Source organism: Mustela putorius, unplaced genomic scaffold, assembly GCF_011764305.1.
Source record: "Mustela putorius furo isolate JIRA1106 unplaced genomic scaffold, ASM1176430v1.1 tig00003898_pilon_pilon_pilon, whole genome shotgun sequence".
NCBI lineage: Eukaryota > Metazoa > Chordata > Mammalia > Carnivora > Mustelidae > Mustela > Mustela putorius.
The window spans coordinates 11,232,364-11,250,764 of NW_025422047.1; the positions used below are offsets into that span (position 1 = coordinate 11,232,364).

The window sequence follows — 18,401 nt, forward strand, 5'->3', positions numbered from 1 at the left end:
CTACTCTACATTATGGGTATCTCCCATCTCCCACACCTCACTTGGGCTGTTTCTCGCCAGAACAAGGTGAAGGGCAGGCTAAGGAACACTCCACATGATCTTTCTCCCCATGCTATTACTTTGACACAGGATGGAGATTGGAGGGACTCACCTGCCACAGAAAGTGCAAGGAAGCAGGGGACATGCCCAGCACACCAGAGGCCTTGATTCCAGAGGAGCTGAGAAGGCCTCTCTGGAATGGGAGGGAAGCAAAAGGCTTGAATGAGCCCCTGAAGTGTCTTCTATAGTTATCAGTGTCTGTTGGGTATGGAGTGCAGGAAGGTCAGTCACTTCCAATATCCAAGACAGTGGTGGTCTGGCCCTCCCTTGCAGTCAAAAATCAACTGGGTCAGGACCTCTGCTTCCTCTGAGGAGAAGCAGCAGCAAGACTGGTATCTCAGGAAAAGGTTGAGGGAGACTCTGAGTTATTTCATTTTTTTTAAGGTTACTTATCTATTTATTTATTTATTTGACACCGAGAGAGATCAAACACAAGCAGGGGGTGTGGCAGGCAGAGGGAGAGGGAGAAGCAGCCTCCCTGACAAGCAGGGAGCCCGAGTGACAGATGTGGGGCTCAATCCCAAGACCCTGGAATCAAGATCTGAGCCCAAGGCAGACACTTGACCTACTGAGTCACCCAAGTGCCCCATGATTTCATTTCTTTATAGGAATCTTTGTCGCTCTCTACTGGTTGTGGGAATTTAAGAGAATAAATACCAGGAATGAACTGCAGAGACACAGGGGCCCAGGGCCAAGGATGACTCACCTTCAGCACCACGCGTTCAACCAGCACCTGTGGGCTGTGCACGACCCTGATACAACCTGGTTTTTAAGGTGAAGACAGCATCAGAAACTAAGTGAGAGATAGGAAGAAACAGAGAGGAAGGAGAGAGTCTCTACTCAGGTTTAAGCCTGAAATAGGAAGTGTTAACCCAGAACCTATCTAGGCAGGTGGGGAGGCCATTTTGTCATGGCCAAATGGTTAAGGCAAGGGCTAGAAAGCAATAGAGAAGAGAAGGATATTTAGCACTGTCTGTGAGCTGCAGAGAGTTCTGGCCGACTGTCCCCCCACTCCCTCCTGCCCTGGTACCTGGGTGTTGTGGATAGCACTGAGGACAGCTGGATCCCCGAGGTCATGCTCTTCCTCCTCCTCCACCTCTTCCTCCTCCTCCTCCTCCAGCTCTGGGGCTAGATCTGGATCCAGGTACTCCTCTTCCTCCTCCTCTTGCTCTTCCTCCTCATCCAAATGGGAGGCAGACACCAGTTCTTCCTCAGGAGCTGAGGAACTACAGGACTTGCTTGGGTCTTGGTTTAAGTAGGGGCCTGACGAGGGAGTAGTTGGGGACGCAGGTGTGAGGAATCTCGTCCAGAGAGGCTCTTTTCAGGAACACTTCTGTTCATAAGTCATCTCCAGCACCACCTTCAAACAGTTCCCCACCTTGTTACCCCTGACCCCCACCCCCCGACTGGAGCAAATGGAACCCAGCAGGTGCCAAACACCTTTGCCTTCCACATCTCTTCTATTACCTCATTAGTTAGCACCCCAGGTTGCTCTACCTGCTCTTCCCCACCTAACAGCTCCTCTCAGTGCCTCCTTAGCCAATCAAGTGCCAGATACGGGCACTCACTGCAATTAACGCCTACTGTGATCCAGATACTTCACACAGTGCTCTGCTCTGAGCAGTCCTGCAAGGCTTGTAGTGATCATTTCCCCATGAAGGGGGTAAAATAGCGCCTAGAAAAGTGACCTCAGGGTGCCTGTGTGGCTCAGTGGGTTGAGCCTCTGCCTTTGGCTTGGGTCCTGATCTCAGGGTCCTGGGATCAAGCCCCACATCAGGCTCTCTGCTCAGCAAGGAACCTGCTTTCCTCTCTCTCTCTGCCTGCATCTCTGCCTACTTGTGATCTCTGTGTGTCAAATAAATAAATAAAATCTTTTTAAAGGAAAAAAAAAAAAAAAAGAAAAGTGACCTCAGTCACCTATGTGATGTAGTCAGCAAGTCGAAGAGTTTGGAAGTCACTCCTAATAATTCTGGATGCCCAGGTCCATATCCGTCCACTGAACCATACCAGCAAGTCTCTGCACCCCAAGGCTTTTCATCCAGATTCCACACCCTAATGAGCAGTACCTTCAAGGCATTTCATCTTTGCAGGCTGGCAGACTTCCGCCATGTCTCCTTCCTCTGGTAAGAAAACACTCTTTGCCTCTGGAAGGTAAACCTGAGATAGGGGAAAAACCAGAGACAGCCTCCTCCTCAGTAAGGACGGTATGGCACCCTAAAACAGCCATGCTCTCCCCCCACCAAAGTTGCCAGAGGAGTATTAGCCCAGGGTCTCAAGGAGTAGGACCTTGGGCTCTCAGACTTCCCTAAGCGTCAGCCTCTGCCCTCACCCCCCAGCTGCAGGGAGCTGTCCTGCCAAGGGACAGAAATGAGGAACAGAGCTGGCAGCTGGAGAAGCACTTCCACACAGATACAAATGGCCCCCTCAGCAAGAGCTGCCTTGTTGCCAACACCCACCGCTTGACTGCTGCTGTCCTTTCTGCTTAGTTTAGTTATGGCAGCCTAGGCCAGGGCTGATTTGCTGCCCCTGGCTTTAAGAGTCCCAGCCCATCCCCTGCTGCCCCCTTAAAGGGCCAGCATCCCCCAACCACTGCGTCTTGATAGAAACATGAGAATATAATCTAACGATAAAGACAACTCTTAAAAGGGTAAGAGAAATAAACTGCACTTTTTAACCCCCCAAGTTTGTGGGTACAGTTTATGGGGATTGATATTTGGGAGCAGTTGGTTTTTTTTTTTTAAAGACCCCTGTTTTCTACACCTTTCCTAGGAGATTTATCAAGTTATGTTCCTTTCCATCCCTAGGTTTTGCTCCACCACAATTGGATAGGAAAGCCCTAGGTGACCTGAGATTTGCCCGTAACCAAGATCTCAGCATGTGGGCAGAGCACCTGGGGGTACTTGCCCTTCATGGGGTCCCAGGACTTAGGTCTGCCACCCAGCTCTAACTGAGGACGGACCCCTGTGAATTTAGAAGACAGATCTTCAAGGCTAAAACACTTTTGCATGAGGTACACAGACAATCTTATACCTTCTTGGCTACTCTAATGAAAAACTGGTTCAAAAGCTCGGAAGCGAAAAGAAAACAAGACAACAACAAAGGCGAGAACATGGGTACAGCTGGTAGGCAAAACCCCAAGACCCTCCTGAGCCTCAGCTAACCCCTGAGTGATCCTGGGTTCTGCGCCCACATCCTGTGTGTAAATGAACCCCACATGACTTTAAAATTAAAATGAAGCTAATTTCTCTACATCAAAAATGCTAGTTAGGGCCCTATTGTCATGGTTATAGGATTGTGGTTCTTGGTACCTTTAAAGGAAAATTTTGTTCAAAAGATTTGTTGTATATCAGAATGAGATGAATGAGGGGGGGGAATTAAGTAGCTTAAATTTAAGGTACTGAAAAACTTTTCAAATATCTGAGTTGGGTTCAGATTTTTTTTGGTAATGTCATTCAGCTGTTAAGAATTTCCTAACAGCTCACCAAGAACCAAACGGTGAATTTCAGTGTTTCAGAAGGGATTTATGAGGCTGTTGGAGAGACAAGGTCTTAGGAAGGGCCACTTGGGGCATTCACAGCCTAACTATATCAGGCTGTGCTCATTCTTAGAAACAAAATACCTTTCTTGCTTTTGTTTCTCATTTTTTAAAACGATTTTATTTATTTATTAGACAGAGATCACAAGCTGGCAGAGAGGCAGGCAGGGGGTGGGGGAAGCTGGCTCCCCACTGAGCAGAGAGCCCGATGTGGGCTCTATCCCAGGACCCTGAGATCATGACCTGAGCCGAAGGCAGAAACTTAACCCACTGAACCACCCAGGTTCCCTTTGTTTCTCATTTTAACTGCCCTTTATCTCTCACAGACCAATGAACCAAATTTCTCCACTTCCTCCACTCACATTGTTCCTTCAACCATTGCTTTCTGGCTTTTGACTCCATCACAGTGAAGGCACCAGGGAACAGATGAACAATTCCATGCGCTCCTCAACCCTTTCTACGGACAGTTGACAATTTTTCAGCTGCATGTTAGTACTCTGCAAACATACAAGGCCACTCTCCTACCCTCACTTTTACCCAGATGCCACCCCTAAAACTTCTTGGATTAAAACAAATCTGGAACTACCATTACCCGTCACCCCTCAGCAACTCTTCAGAGTTACCAACGATTTCTTAACTGTAAGTGCAAAAGACATTTCAGTCCTTAACTTAATTCAAGTCTCTACAGCAGTTAACACTGCTGCCCATGCCCTCCTCACATCTCTGTTCTCCTGCAGCTTCCCATCACTTTACTCTCCTAGCTCTTCTTGTACTTCTTGGGTCATCTTTCTTTGGCCTAGTTCCTACTCTCCTCATTGTCCTCCAAATATCCTCTTCTTCATGCCTCTTCTCTTTCCCCTCTATGTTGAATATTATTAATTTGACAGTCCTCTGAAATTGTGTATGCTTGTGTGATCGTTAAGGGGCATTTTTCTGGAGAGACAGTCCAGAGGTTTCGTCACATTCTCGAAGGGATCAAGAATCCCTCCCCAAGTTAAGCCCTCTGCACCTTGGTGTCCTTGGACAATCTCACCCTCTAACATCTTCCTACTTAGCCCATGCGGATGATTTCCAAGTTTCTTCATCAGATCTGACACTTTCCAGTTAAGCACCTCAGTGGTTTTTATCTCCTGTCCATTACAGAAGGCATAAGATCTGCCTCTCCAGGGGCGCCTGGGTGGCTCAGTGGGTTGAGCCTCTGCCTTCAGCTCAGGTCATGATCTCAGATCCTGGGATCGAGCCCCGCATCGGGCTCTCTGCTGAGCGGGGAGTCTGCTACCCCCCACCCTCTCTCTGCCTGCCTCTCTGCCTACTTGTGATCTCTCTCTCTCTCTCTGTCAAATAAATAAATAAAATATTAAAAAAAAAATCTGCCTCTCCAGCCTCCAGTCCTCAAGATCCCTGCCTTCTAGTTCTAGGTCAGAACAATGAGCTACATTTGGCCCTGTGGGGAGGGAAGAATTCTGATACAGCCCTCTCTCATAATCAGTGTGCACTAGGATGACTCTCTCTAGCCTGGGGGCCTCTCTCCTTTGCTCTGGGAGTTGTATTCAACTGTTGATCAAGGCAGCTTCCTGTCCCAGTTCTTTCTTTTCAGTGATATTAAATATGTATCTTAGCAAGTAATATGCTCTTCACTGGATCTCACAAGATAAACAAATTTGCAGAGGAAGTTATTTTAATTGGAGGGGGATTTCAGATGCTCTATTAAATTGTCTTATTCTAACTTTCTAAATATCTGAATGGGGCAGGGTGAGGACTTAACTCAGGCTTCACTTCCTCCAGGAAGCATTCTCAAATATCATCTTCCCTTCCAGGCTAGATAAGGTGCCCATCTTAGGGGTACTCATTGATCCTTACACTATTTTCTCATTGTACCTGCCACTGACTCGTAATTCTATTTCTGCATTTGTCACCCTCATTTGAGAATGGATAGATGTCTTCTTCATCTTTGTGCTTCCTGCACTTAACACAGTATCTGCAACAAAGTAGGTTCTCAGTAAATGTTAACTAAGCTGAACTGAAATGAAAAAAAGCAGTCCTTCCCCTTAAAGACTCCCTCAGATAGAGTTTCTAGCGTGCCACCTGGGTGTGTCCTACTCCAGCCCACTCGTCACATTGTTCCCAAGAAATGTCATTCTAGAAAACAAACCCCAAAACACCTACGACAGAAATCATAAAAGAAAAAAAAAAAACATAAAAGACAAAGATTTCACTAAAAAAGTAAAAACTTCTATATTAAAGACACATTTATGCCAGTACAAATTCTTATAGAGCAGGGCTTTAAATATTTTTTACAAAAATTAAACCTCAAAAAAACTCAAAGAAAGTGTTAAAAATGTTTTACATTAAAAAAAATGTAAAGTAGAGCTTTGCGCAGTGGCAGTATCGTAGCCAATGAGGTTTATCCGAGGCGCGATTATTGCTAATTGAAAAAAATGTAGAGACGGTGCTTCTAACCATGATCCCAAATTCATGAGCTATGATAAATGACTGATAAATTTGCCTACATGAAAAGGTAAGGCTCCCAAATAGCAAACTAAATAAAAGAAAACAAGAAACCATAAAAGGAAACAAAATAACTTTACTTTGATCTGGCAATCTGAAATTTACCTTTCAAATCTACTTAAAAGAACTTTTAGATGAAGATTCTTTTCATTGTTTCTGAAGATTTTGAGGGCTTGGGAAAAGAGATACTTAAATCCAGATCCTTTTAGCAATACTTCTTTCATGCCTCCTGATAACCAATACTATCCAAACAGCAACCATGTCAAAATTAATATAACACTGTTGATGGATAATATAAAAACAAGATTCCTAATTTCTCTCACATTTCTTTTAAAATTCTACACTTTGGCTAAGTGCTGAACGTCTGTTAACACAGAAATCTACATCCTCATTGAGACTGAAAAACGGGTTTTTTTTTTTTAAGATTTTATTTATTTATTTGAGAGAAAGAGAGAGTGAGCAAGAGAGAAAGAGAGAGAGAGAAAACACAAACCAGGGGTTGGGGGGAGAGGCAGAGAGAGAAGCAGACTCCCCACCCAGCAGGGAACTTGATAAGGGGCTTGATCCCAGGACCCCAAGATCATGACCTGAGCCAAAGGCTGATAGCTTAACAACTGAGCAACCAAGGTGTCCCCAAGACTGAGAAATTTTGACTATATTATTCACTTCTTCAAAAAAATTGTCCTAATTTAAGTAAGAAAAGTACAACTTTGTCTTAGCCCATTTAAGCTGCTGTAACAAAATATCAGAGACTCGATTGCTTATAAACAACAGAATTTTTTTCCCCCCCACCACAGTTCTAGAGGCTGAAAGTCCAAGATCAAGTGCTGGCAGATTCAGTGTCTGGTGAGAGCCCGCTTTCTGGTTCACAGATGGTGCCTTCTCACTGTGTCCTCACAAGGGAGGATTGAGGGAGCTGCTCAGGGTCTCTTTTATAAATTCAGGAATCCACCCTCATGACCTCATCACCTCCCAAAGTTCCCTCCTCCTAACACCATCACCTTGGGGTAGGATTTCAACATATGAATGGGAAGGGGGGGGACACACAAGTATTCAGTCTATAGCCATGACCTTTGGAGAATATAGGCTAGGTATATAAAACTATTGTGTTTTTATCTGCATTTTACATTGCAATATAATATTTGGTTATACAAATCTCGAAAATATTACTGTTTCTCAAAACTATGCTTCTATTTACATTATAGGAGAGGTGCATGTGCAGACAAAAGTTGAGACTTTGTTTTCCAAATCTATATTCAATCCAGAATCAGGTAAGTCAGCTTTCTGGGATAAATCTGTAATTGCTACATTTACATGGAAAAGAGAAAAAAATTTTTTTTTCTTGAGAGAGAAAGAGAGAAAGTGGGGGTAGGAGGGGAGGGGCGGGGGATGATGATGCAGAGGGACAGAGAATCCTAAACAGGCTCCATATCCAGCGCAGAGCCTGACATGGGGCTCTATCTCACCACCCTGAGACCATGACTTGAGTCAAAATCAAGAGTCAGACACCTAACCAACTGAGCCACCCAGGTATCTGGTTTTTTTTTTTTTAATTAAATTTATTTATTTTCAGCATAACAGTATTCATTATTTTTTCACCACACCCAGTGCTCCATGCAATCCATGCCCTCTCTAATACCCACCACCTGATACCCCAACCCCCCCCCCCACTTCAAACCCCTCAGATTGTTTTTCAGAGTCCATAGTCTCTCATGGTTCACCTCCCCTTCCAATTTCCCCCAACTCCCTTCTCCTCTCTATCTCCCCATGTCCTCCATGCTATTTGTTATGCTCCACAAATAAGTGAAACCATATGATAATTGACTCTCTCTGCTTGACTTATTTCACTCAGCATAATCTCTTCCAGTCCTGTCCATGTTGCTACAAAAGTCAGGTGTCTGTTTTTAAAACAGATTGTTTGGTGTTGCAATTAGGCTCACTGTTTATTTAAATCACCTGTGACATTTGAAATTTTTTTTTCAAACTTCGGAAAATGCAGTTGTTAATAGGGCTTCATTGAATTGTACATAAAGTCTGCAAAATATTTGTTACACAATTAAGTACAACTGAATAAATATGATTAGATAAAAGTAAAGAATTTCCTTTCACATTTAAATTATATTTGTTCCACGCATAAGACTTCCTGAAAACAAGTTGGAAGAGACTATTACTGGTCTTGACTGTGACAACTTACTGGATTTTTCGGCCTCTATTTTACAAGTTAAGTAGTTTGAGTTTCAGGTTCTACTTTTCTACTTACCTTCAAACAGATGGTTTAGCATAAAACTTGAATGGGTGACACCATTGACCACCAAATTGTTTGTGGACCAGAAATCAACTTTATCAAAGTTGCTTCCTTGTATATTTCTTTCTATCATGAGCTTCAAATACTCTAAGCAGAATTTGGATATGACTACTTAACCCTGATTTGATGATGATGATGATGATGATGATGATTGTAAGGACCTATTTAGCCAGAGCGCTTCCATCCAGTTAAACAATAACCTTGTTGTTTAACCCTTAAACTGTCCCTGTCCCCTTTCCCCAGGGGTCTTTCTTAAAAACAAGGCCCAGAAACCAGTCCCAGGTAACAAAGCCCAAATACAGGGTGGGTCAGGCCAGGTGGAGACATCCAATCAGTGGGGGCGGGACACACATACTGTCTCCCTAGCTACCAAGGGGTATGGGCCCCACCTTTTGGGCACCAATTCTGACCAAGGTGATAGGCTAGTTCAAATGTCTACTATAGGGTAAATTGTAATTCAATTGGTCACTTATGTGTGACCTAGCATGACTGTGTAGCTTTCTGTGTGTTACAATCTCATTGGCGACCTATGCATGACCAGGCCCAACCACATGGCTTTTGCCCTTATAAAGCTAGTCTGTGAAGAAGAGAGAGGTCGCCCTCTCTGTAAGAGGCGTGGCCCGGAACGTTCGGTTTGATTCTTGATGCTTGTCACAAAATAAAGCTTTGCTTGACCTTCGCTTTGTATCAGTCTCGCTCCTTTAATCACGGACCCGTTATTGGGGAATCCTTCAGTGATAATGGTTCCATGATCTTCCAGGTTCTAGACCTTCTGGTTTCAGATCCAACACATCTGTGCCTGTAATACATTCCCTCTTATTCTTGCCCCTGTCCTCCCATGATATCCAGGGATAATTCTGAGAAAGTCACTTTTCAGAAATGGTACTAACGGGCGCCTGGGTGGCTCAGTGGGTTAAGCCGCTGCCTTTGGCTCAGGTCATAATCTCAGGGTCCTGGGATTGAGTTCCGCATCGGCCTCTCTGCTCAGCAGGGAGCCTGCTTCTCTCTCTCTCTCTCTCTCTCTGCCTGCTTCTCCATCTACTTGTGATTTCTGTCTGTCAAATAAATAAAATCTTTGAAAAAAAAAAAGAAATGGTACTAAATATACAGTCACCAACATTAGTTTCCATTGTATGTACTTCACCTGATTTTTTCTATTCAAAAACCAAGGTTTTATTTCTGGGAGAGGCAAGATGAAAATCAATATCCTAGGGTGCCTGGGTGGCTCAGTGGGTTAAAGCCTCTGCCTTCAGCTCAGGCCATGATCCCAGGGTCCTGGGATCAAGCCCCAAATCTGGTTCCCTGCTCAGCAGGGAGACTGCTTCCCCTCTCTCTCTTTGCCCCCTCTCTGCCTACTTGTGATCTCTGCCAAATAAATAAATAAAATCTTTTTAAAAATCAATATCCTATTCTATTTGGTCTGAAACTTGGTAGTTAATCAAGGCCGTCAGGGACGTGGCCTGATGGAAATCACTGTCCTGGAGGGTTGAGGCTGCCGCAGGAGCTGCCTGGCTCTTGTCACCCCTGCTATGGGCCTGGAAGAGGTAGACTCATTCAAGATGGCTGAGAACCTCCAGGCCAAAGTGGCCATTGTCCTCAGAGCTGGGAGCATAGTCTGGGAAAGGAAGGGATCTAGGCCAGACTGCCATCATTTCCCCAACCCTCCCCTGCCTTTTCCCTCTCAGGGCTCTCTTCCTTCTAACATTTTATTTTGAAAAACAAAAACAAGTCAAGAAGATGAAAAAATCAACTTCTGTGTATCTTTCACCTACCAGTTGGTAACATTTGCCTGACAAATATTCTTTAAGCACATTCCTCTGCTCCATTAGTCAGTGTTTGTTCCCAGTGACTAGGGTTTTTTTTTTTTTTTTTTTTTTTAAGATTTTATTTATTTGACAGAGAGAGAGAGAGGGAACACAGGCACGGACAGTGGGAGAGCGAGAAGCAGACGCCCCACCCGGGGCTCGATCCCAGGACCCAGGGATCATGACTCGAGCCAAAGGCAGATGCCCACCGACTGAGCCACCCAGGCGCCCCACCCAGTGACTAGGGATTTTGGCTGACAGAATCATGAATAGGAGACTCACTGAACAGGAACACATATAACAAGCAAACATGTGAAGAACTGTTTCAACCTAACTGCCTTTTAAAAAAATATGAAGTCAAGGGGCCTTGGGTGGCTCTGTTGGTTAAGGAGCTGACTCCTGACTTCACCTCAGGTCCTTATCTCATGGGTCATAAAATGGAGCCCCGCCTTGGGCTCTGCCTTCAGTGGGAAGTCAACTTGATGATTCTCTCCCTCTGCCGCTTGCAAAGCCCGCACGTGCTTGCGCGCCCGCCTGCGGGCGCTCTCTCTCTCTCTCTTGCGCGTGCATGCGTGCTCACTAAAATAAATAAATATTTTTTTTAAAGATTTTTTATTTGTTTATTTGACATACAGAGATCACAAGTAGGCACAGAGGCAAGCAGAGAGAGAGAGGAGGAAGCAGGCTCCCCGCTGAGCAGAGAGCCCGAGCCGGGGCTCGATCCCAGGACCGAGATCATGACCTGAGCCGAAGGCAGGGGCTTAACCCACTGAGCCACCCAGGCGCCCCTAAAATAAATAAATCTTTAAAAAATGTATGAAGTCAAACAAGGAGATGCAATTTTTCAACGATAATGACTACCTTAGGGAAGGGTGTGGAAAAACGAGCACTCTATTGGGCAGTGGAGTGTAACCTGGTACAAAGTCTATGGAGGTCAATCTCAGTATGGAGGTTGTGGTACAATAGGAAAAAACTGGCAATGTCGCCAATACAGGATTGAGTAAAAAAGTATGGTATATTCATAAAAGGAAATACAGTTGACTCTTGAATAACATGGGCTTGAACCATGTGGATTTTTTCCCCATAAATACAGTTTAATACTATAAATGTGTTATCTTTATGATGTTCTTAATATTTTCTTTTCTCTTCGCTTTATTGTAAGAATACATGTATAATATATACACAAAATATGTGTTAATTGAATGTTTATATTATTGGTAAGGTTTCCAGTCATTAGTGGTTAACCTTTTTAGGAATCAAAGTTATATGCAGATTTTCAACTGTGGGGGAGGTCCTATAACCCCCATGCTGTGCAAGGGGCAACTGTATTATGAAAGCAGTAGAAAACTACACAGATCTCTATTATTATAGAAATGGATATATTGTCCATGATATATAGTTAAATAAAACCTATTTGCAAAAAAGTCTATGCAAAATAATTACATCTTTGTATGTAGAACCATATTCATATCTGTATACAAATAGACTAAGTCTAGGGACAAACATCGGTTCATTAGCAGTAGCTTTTGGTGGTGGCTTAACAGACAATTTAAGTTACTTTTATTCTTACCTCTGTAGTCTGAATTTTTCATAATGAATACGAATTTTATAATTAGAAAAAAAATGAAGCTATGTGGTAAAGGTTTTTAAAATATCAAACAAAAAATGCCTCAAAGACAAGCGAGTTAAAAACAAAACAAAACCCAGCTTTGCTGTGCCTATATCATGATCTAAGGGATAAAGTCCACATTCTTTCCATGGCACCAAAGTCCTCTGCGTGCTCTTTAACCCCTCCAGGTGGAGTTAATTGCTTTCCTGGAATCATAATTTTAGTCGCACACCTGTAAGTCAGAGTCTCTGAGCTCTTTGAAGAAAGATGTTCCCCCAATGCCAGGCCAGTGCCTGGCACCTAGCAAGGTGCTCAATAAAGGTTTGTTAAAGGATTGCTTGTGGTGCACACTGAGATCTGAGGGATAGATAGGGACCAGGCTAAGTAGAAAGAAACTAAAGCTTTGGGAGACCTTTATCCTGGGGACTAGAAGGCTCTTCTGTTCCTCTCCTTCTGTGTTTAACACTGGCGACAGCAGAGAGGGCAGAAGTGGTTTGGCCCACTTGGCGTGTCATATCTGTGAAATTGTCCAGAAGGGGTAGTTGGGACTAAGCCATGTTGGCGAGGACAGTGATAGGAGGTGCAAGACCAAAGCTCCTGATCAGCTCAGGTTTCAGCCCAACTTCCACCCCTTCAGTTATGGAATGGAAAATAGCTCTTCCTCAAACGTGAGTGTACCAAAAATGCACTAGATGGCCAGAATCTGGTTAACCAATGGGTAAACTTGACTTTGAAAGGCAAATATTTCTACTGAGCTAAGCTCCTGGCAACCAAGGCCCAAATGTCTGTGATTCTGAAAAAGGGGCACGAATTATTTTTTTCTTACTGCTGTAACACTACGAATTGCACAAATTACCACAAACTTGGTGGCTTTAAACAACACAAATTTTCATCTTACAGTTGTGTAAGTCACAAGTCTAAAGTAAGTTTTAGGGGGTTAACATTAAGGCAGATCTGCTTTCCTTTCTAGAGGCTCTAGAGGAGAATCTTTCCTGATGTTATCCTTCCTGATAAAATCAAGGGGAGGTACAAAGTCCCTTACAACATTCACAGTGATTACGACATGAACAACTGGGTAGATGGGGCATTATTCTGCCTACCACAAGGTATGACATGGAGAAACATCTAAAATTATTAATGATAAGAAACCAGGGTGCCTGGGTGGCTCAGTTGGTTGAGCGACTGCCTTTGGCTCAGGTCAGGACCGTGGAGTCCTGGGATCAAGTACCACATCGAGCTCCCTGCTCGTCTGCTGCTCCCCCAATCTTTCTCCTTTCATGCTCTCTCTCTTTCAAATAAATAAATAAAACTTAAAAAAAAAAAAAAGAAACAAGTTCTGTATACAATGACATCAAAAATAGCTATATTATTAAACTGAAATAATCAAGTTCAGTTCATATGTATAGAATGATCCAAATTTTGTGGAACCCTCCCTTCCCCTAACTAAACTCTGAGTATAAGCTCACTGAACCACCTTCCATGACCTCTTGGGGTAGATGGCAGAGCCCACCTCACCCACCCACATCCTCAGGGCATCGAGTGGCCAGAGGGGTCAATTCCGTCTCTGGTTTTGCTGTCATTGGTCATTGGATAAAAAGATTTTTGGCTTTTTAGTAATGCTAAATTGCCTTTTAGCAAACTCATTTGTGACACATTGATCTACAGTCGTAATGATGATAATAAATAATAAAATAAGGAAAAAATATCACAAACTCACCAAACTTCTGTTATCTGACTTCCTCCTTTATATCTTGACTGCGGCCATTGTGTGTGTGGTGGCTCTTGTGTATACATCTCTTGCCTTTTGGTGTTTTCTTTTTGTTTTAAATTACTGATGTTTTAATAAACAATTCTTCCTGGTTTCTTTACAGTCTTCTTTTGGAAGAAGAGTTTTTAGCAAGTCCCTGCCTTCTGAGCAAAGAACAAAGTGGTATCTGACTACTGGACACCTAACAGTGGAGGGAAGAAAAACAGAGAAGAGCTTAGAAAGGTCCAAGACATCAGAGAGGAGAGAGCATAGAATCAGATGCAGATCCAGCATAGCAGGGAATACCAGGGAAGACCACATATACCAACTGGCCAGTAACAGCTAAGCGAGCTGGAAAGTGGGAAGCTGGGGTTTAGAGAAATTTACCAAAAGAGAAAAGGAGCATTTGAAAGAGTATTGTTTGTTTTTTAAAGATTTTATTTATTTGAGAGAGGGAGTATGAGCAGGTGGGAAGGGCAGAGGGAGAGGAAGAAGCAGACTCCCCACTGAGCAGGCCGGGGGGGGGGGGGGGGCTCCACTGTAGGTTGGGGGCTCCACCAGGGGCTGGAGCCTGAATCCTGAGATCATGACCTGAGCTGAAGGCACACACTTAGCCAAGCAAGCCACCCAAGTGCTCCAGAATTCTGTAGTTTTTAAACAGAAAGTGAGATGCAGACCCGAGGACCTACGAGGGAAAAAATTGCTTGAAGTGGTAGTTCCAGTAATTTAGTCAGTGGGTTTAATATCCCCAGGGATGGTGCCCAGTCCGTGGCTCCTGGGGTTGTCCTGTTAAACCCGCACAGTTAGGCGGTTTTGGCTTCTGCATTTACTTTTTTTCATCCAAGCCGACAATTGATGATGCCTCTAATCCCGCTTATAGTGGGTGCTGTGTTCCAAACTATAATAGTCTTTGTAGTCATAATTTAAAAATTCCTCACTTTCCAAACTATACACAATGTCTATCGATGGCAGGATAAGCATCACACCTTTGTGGTTTCTGAGGGGAGGAGAGTGAAATAAGAGACAAATGAGGGAACTTTCACTTTTACTTTGCATTCTTCCAATGGCCGTACATTTATGTGTTGGGCTTGTAATTAAAAACTATAAGTACATTAAATACTGTGGTCACCACTGTCAAAAGGATTTGAGAGAAATTGGAATTTTATAGGTCTGTAGCGCTTGATGTTTTTCATACCAAATGTATATGTTTTTCCCAATAAAAACAAATAGGCAATTGAGAGAGCATGGTGGTTACACAGAAGCCTGAGGCAGAGATTCTCCACCATCCAGATATTTCAACTCTCTTTTGTCTCCCCATGTACTCTCCCTCATATAACGATAATAGTACTTAGTTGCTATGGCTCTTCCCCCCTCCTATTTCCCACCTCCTATGTCTGACTTAGCAGCAATCAATTAAAAAAAAAAAAAAAAAGACTCACACGGTGTTCCATTTCCTCTGGTCCTGTTGCCTTATGTAACAGCTCTCAAATCTCAGAAGTCAATCAGTACCGACACCTTCGGTGGGTGCTAATAAATTAATTATTTTAACTGATTTTAACTTAAGACTGGAATCTCCTGGTGGTCAATCTGTTGTCCCTTTTTGCTTTATTGTGACAGGATTTTCCAGAAAGCCTACACTTAACTGACATTTGCTTCATTTAATGGAACTGAACACAAAAGACTGAGGATTTTCAGTCTCCAGATAGACCTAACCAGGATGTACTTTTGGTAAGGCAGCAACCTTCAGATTCCTTAAGTTAAACCATTTAATAATAATCATCTTTGGGTTGTAGGATTACTAGTTTTAATTTTTTCTCTTTTTAAAAAAGATTTTATTTGAGAGAGAGAGAGAGAGAAAGCGTGAGCAGGGAGAGGGGCAGAGGGAAAAGCAGATTTCCTGCTGTGCATAGAGCCTGACTCTGGACTCTTGGATCCTGACCTGAGCTAGAGGGAAATGCTTACATGACTGAGCCACCCAGATGCCCCTGATTTTCTTCTTTATAGTTTTTAGTATGTTCCAATCATGTATATATATTACTTTTGTGGGCAGAAAAAAAAAGGTTAAGAAATACTCCTACACATCTTGGTGCTGGTTCCTGTTTATTTACTTCCCCTTACCTTCTCATCTACTTTTAATCCTTGCCCAGATCTCCAAGCCAACCAATGAATCCTTCCCCTGAACTCCTTCTCTGAAAGCAATTTTTCTAGTGGGAATTATGGGGCCTTTGGACTCAGATGGACTAGTGTTTGAATCCCAGCTCAGAATGAATGTGGGCAAGTATCTTACTTCTCTGTCTCCTTGTCTGTAAATGAAAGTAACACCTACCTTCTAGATTGTTGTGTAGTTTGGGTCAGGAGCCTCACAAACTGTATATGGATCACCGAGGATATTATTAAAATGCAGACTCTGGTTTAATAGGTCTGGGATGGGCCCAAGAGCCTGCATTTCTAAGAATGCTTAGGTTTTGCTGATGTCAGTGATGTACAGACTACACTTTGAATTGCAAGGGACTAATGACATAACTTTTGAAAAAGCCCTGACACAAATGTCCCACCTATGCTTGGTGTCTTCTCCTCTTGAGTGGGCCTGGCTCTCCTGACTGTTGGATGGACTCATCTCAGAAAACCGCTGACTAAAGTCCACTCAGGTGCAACCCAACTCACTTGAGCATTAACCCATTCCTATTTCCTTTCCACTTTAATATTGTTCTTTCTCTTTCTGTTCAAGCACTTCATCCTTTGTCTGTTGTCTGACAACAACAGAAGTATCTGTGCTTTTTTATTTTTAACAGCTTTATTCAGGTATAATTGACATACAATAAATTGTACTTAAACTGTATAGTCTAAAATATGTATACATCCATGAAATCATCATCAAACTCAAGATAAACTCATATCCATCAACCCCAAACTTTCTTTATGCTCCTGACTCTCCCATATGCTGCACCTTCCCGAAACCACACATCTGCTTTCTGTTCTAGATTGGTTTGCCTTTTCTAGAGTTTTACATAAACAAAATTGTACAGTATACTTTTTGATCTGGTCTCTTTCATTCAGCACAATTATTTCATCCATATTGCTGTGTAAAGTACTTCCTTCCTTGCTTAATGCTGATAGCATTACCCTGTATGGATATACCACAATTTGTTTTTCCAGTCACTCATTGATGGATGATTGTTGTTCCCAGTTTTTGGCTATTACAAATAAAGCTGTTATGAATATTTGTGTACAGGTCTTTGTATAGAAATATTTTATTTTCTCTTGGGTAGATATTAGGATATCCAAGGCTGGATTATATGGCCAGTATATGTTTAACTTTTTAAAAAAACTGTCAAATTATTTTCCAAAGTGATTGTATCATCTTACATGATAGGGGAATTCCAGTTCTTCCACATTCTTGAAAAATTTACTCTTTTAAAAAAAGATTTCTTTTATTTATTTGAGGGAGTGAGAGAAAGAAACAGAGAGTGAGTGGAAGGGGGAGGGGCAGTGGGAGAGAATCTTCAAGTGGACTCCTCACTGACCAGGGAGCCCAACACCCAGCTTAATTTCATGACCCTAAGATCATGACCTAGCTAAAACCATGACTCTGAGCTAAAACCAAGAGTTGGGTGCTTAACAGACTAAGCCACCCAGGCACCCTGAAATATTTACTATCTTAAACAAACATTCATTGTAAAAAAATTTTTAGGAAGGTCACAGGCAAAAAAAAAAAAAAAAAAGAGAGAGAGAGAGAGAGAGAAAGAAAGAAAAGAAATCCAGCTGTTATTCCCATGACTGGGAGATAACACTATTAAATTGCTGTGTTTGTAGATTTCCACAAGTTTACCCTACTAAACAAACAGTGCTCTTAACTAAAAAAAAAGTTTTGGGGCACCTGGGCGGTATAGTCGGTTGAGTGTCTGACTCTTGGTTTTGGCTCAGGTTGTGATCTCAGGGCTGTGAGATGGAGCCGTTTCAGTCTCCACCCTCAGCACAGAGTCTGCTTGGGATTCTCTCTCCCTCTCCTATAGCCCACCCCCCTGTTTTGCTCTCTTTCTCTAACAAGTTTTTTTTTGTTTGTTTTGTTTCTTAAGATTTGTTTATTTATTTGACAGATAGAGATCACAAGTAGGCAGAGAGGCAGGCAGAGAGAGAGAAGGAGAAGCAGGCTTCCACTGAGCAGAGAGCCGGATGCAGGGCTCCATCCCAGGACCTTGAGATCATGACCTGAGCAGAAGGCAGAAACTCTAACCCATGAGCCACCCAGGTGCCCCTTTTTAAAGACTCTCAAATAAGTCTTTTTTTTTTTTTTAAAGATTTTTTATTTATTTATCAGAGGGAGAGAGGGGGAGAGAGCGAGCACAGGCAGACAGAATGGCAGACAGAGGCAGAGGGAGAAGCAGGCTCCCTGCTGAGCAAGGAGCCCGATGTGGGACTCGATCCCAGGACGCTGGGATCATGACCTGAGCCGAAGGCAGCTGCTTAACCAACTGAGCCACCCAGGCGTCCCTCAAATAAGTCTTTTAAAAAAAGTTTTATATCTCATTTTCACTCTCACTATTCAAAGCATATCATAAATGGAAATTTAAGAAAAATACAGGAGTTTCTCAAATGCAGAAAACTGAAAAATATACTTTTCTCTGTCTTTATTGCATTTTAAAATTATTATTTAAATTGGTTTTCTAAGTGACTAGTCAGAATCTATCTATACTGAATTTTAAGTATACTCTTTCTCTGTGATGTAGTAAATAGAGAATTTAGGAGATGAAAAATAGCTCTATACTCCCAAGGCATTAGAAAATTCAACACGA

The 18,401-nt window shown here is 42.8% G+C and overlaps 1 non-coding gene across 1 annotated transcript; it reads left to right on the top strand.

Annotated features, from left to right (window-relative positions):
* The first annotated feature begins 6,002 nt into the window (after positions 1 to 6,002).
* On the top strand, positions 6,003 to 6,146 carry LOC123388418. Its single transcript, XR_006602960.1, has one exon. It is a non-coding gene; the product is annotated as a U4 spliceosomal RNA (small nuclear RNA).
* Positions 6,147 to 18,401: the final 12,255 nt, after the last annotated feature.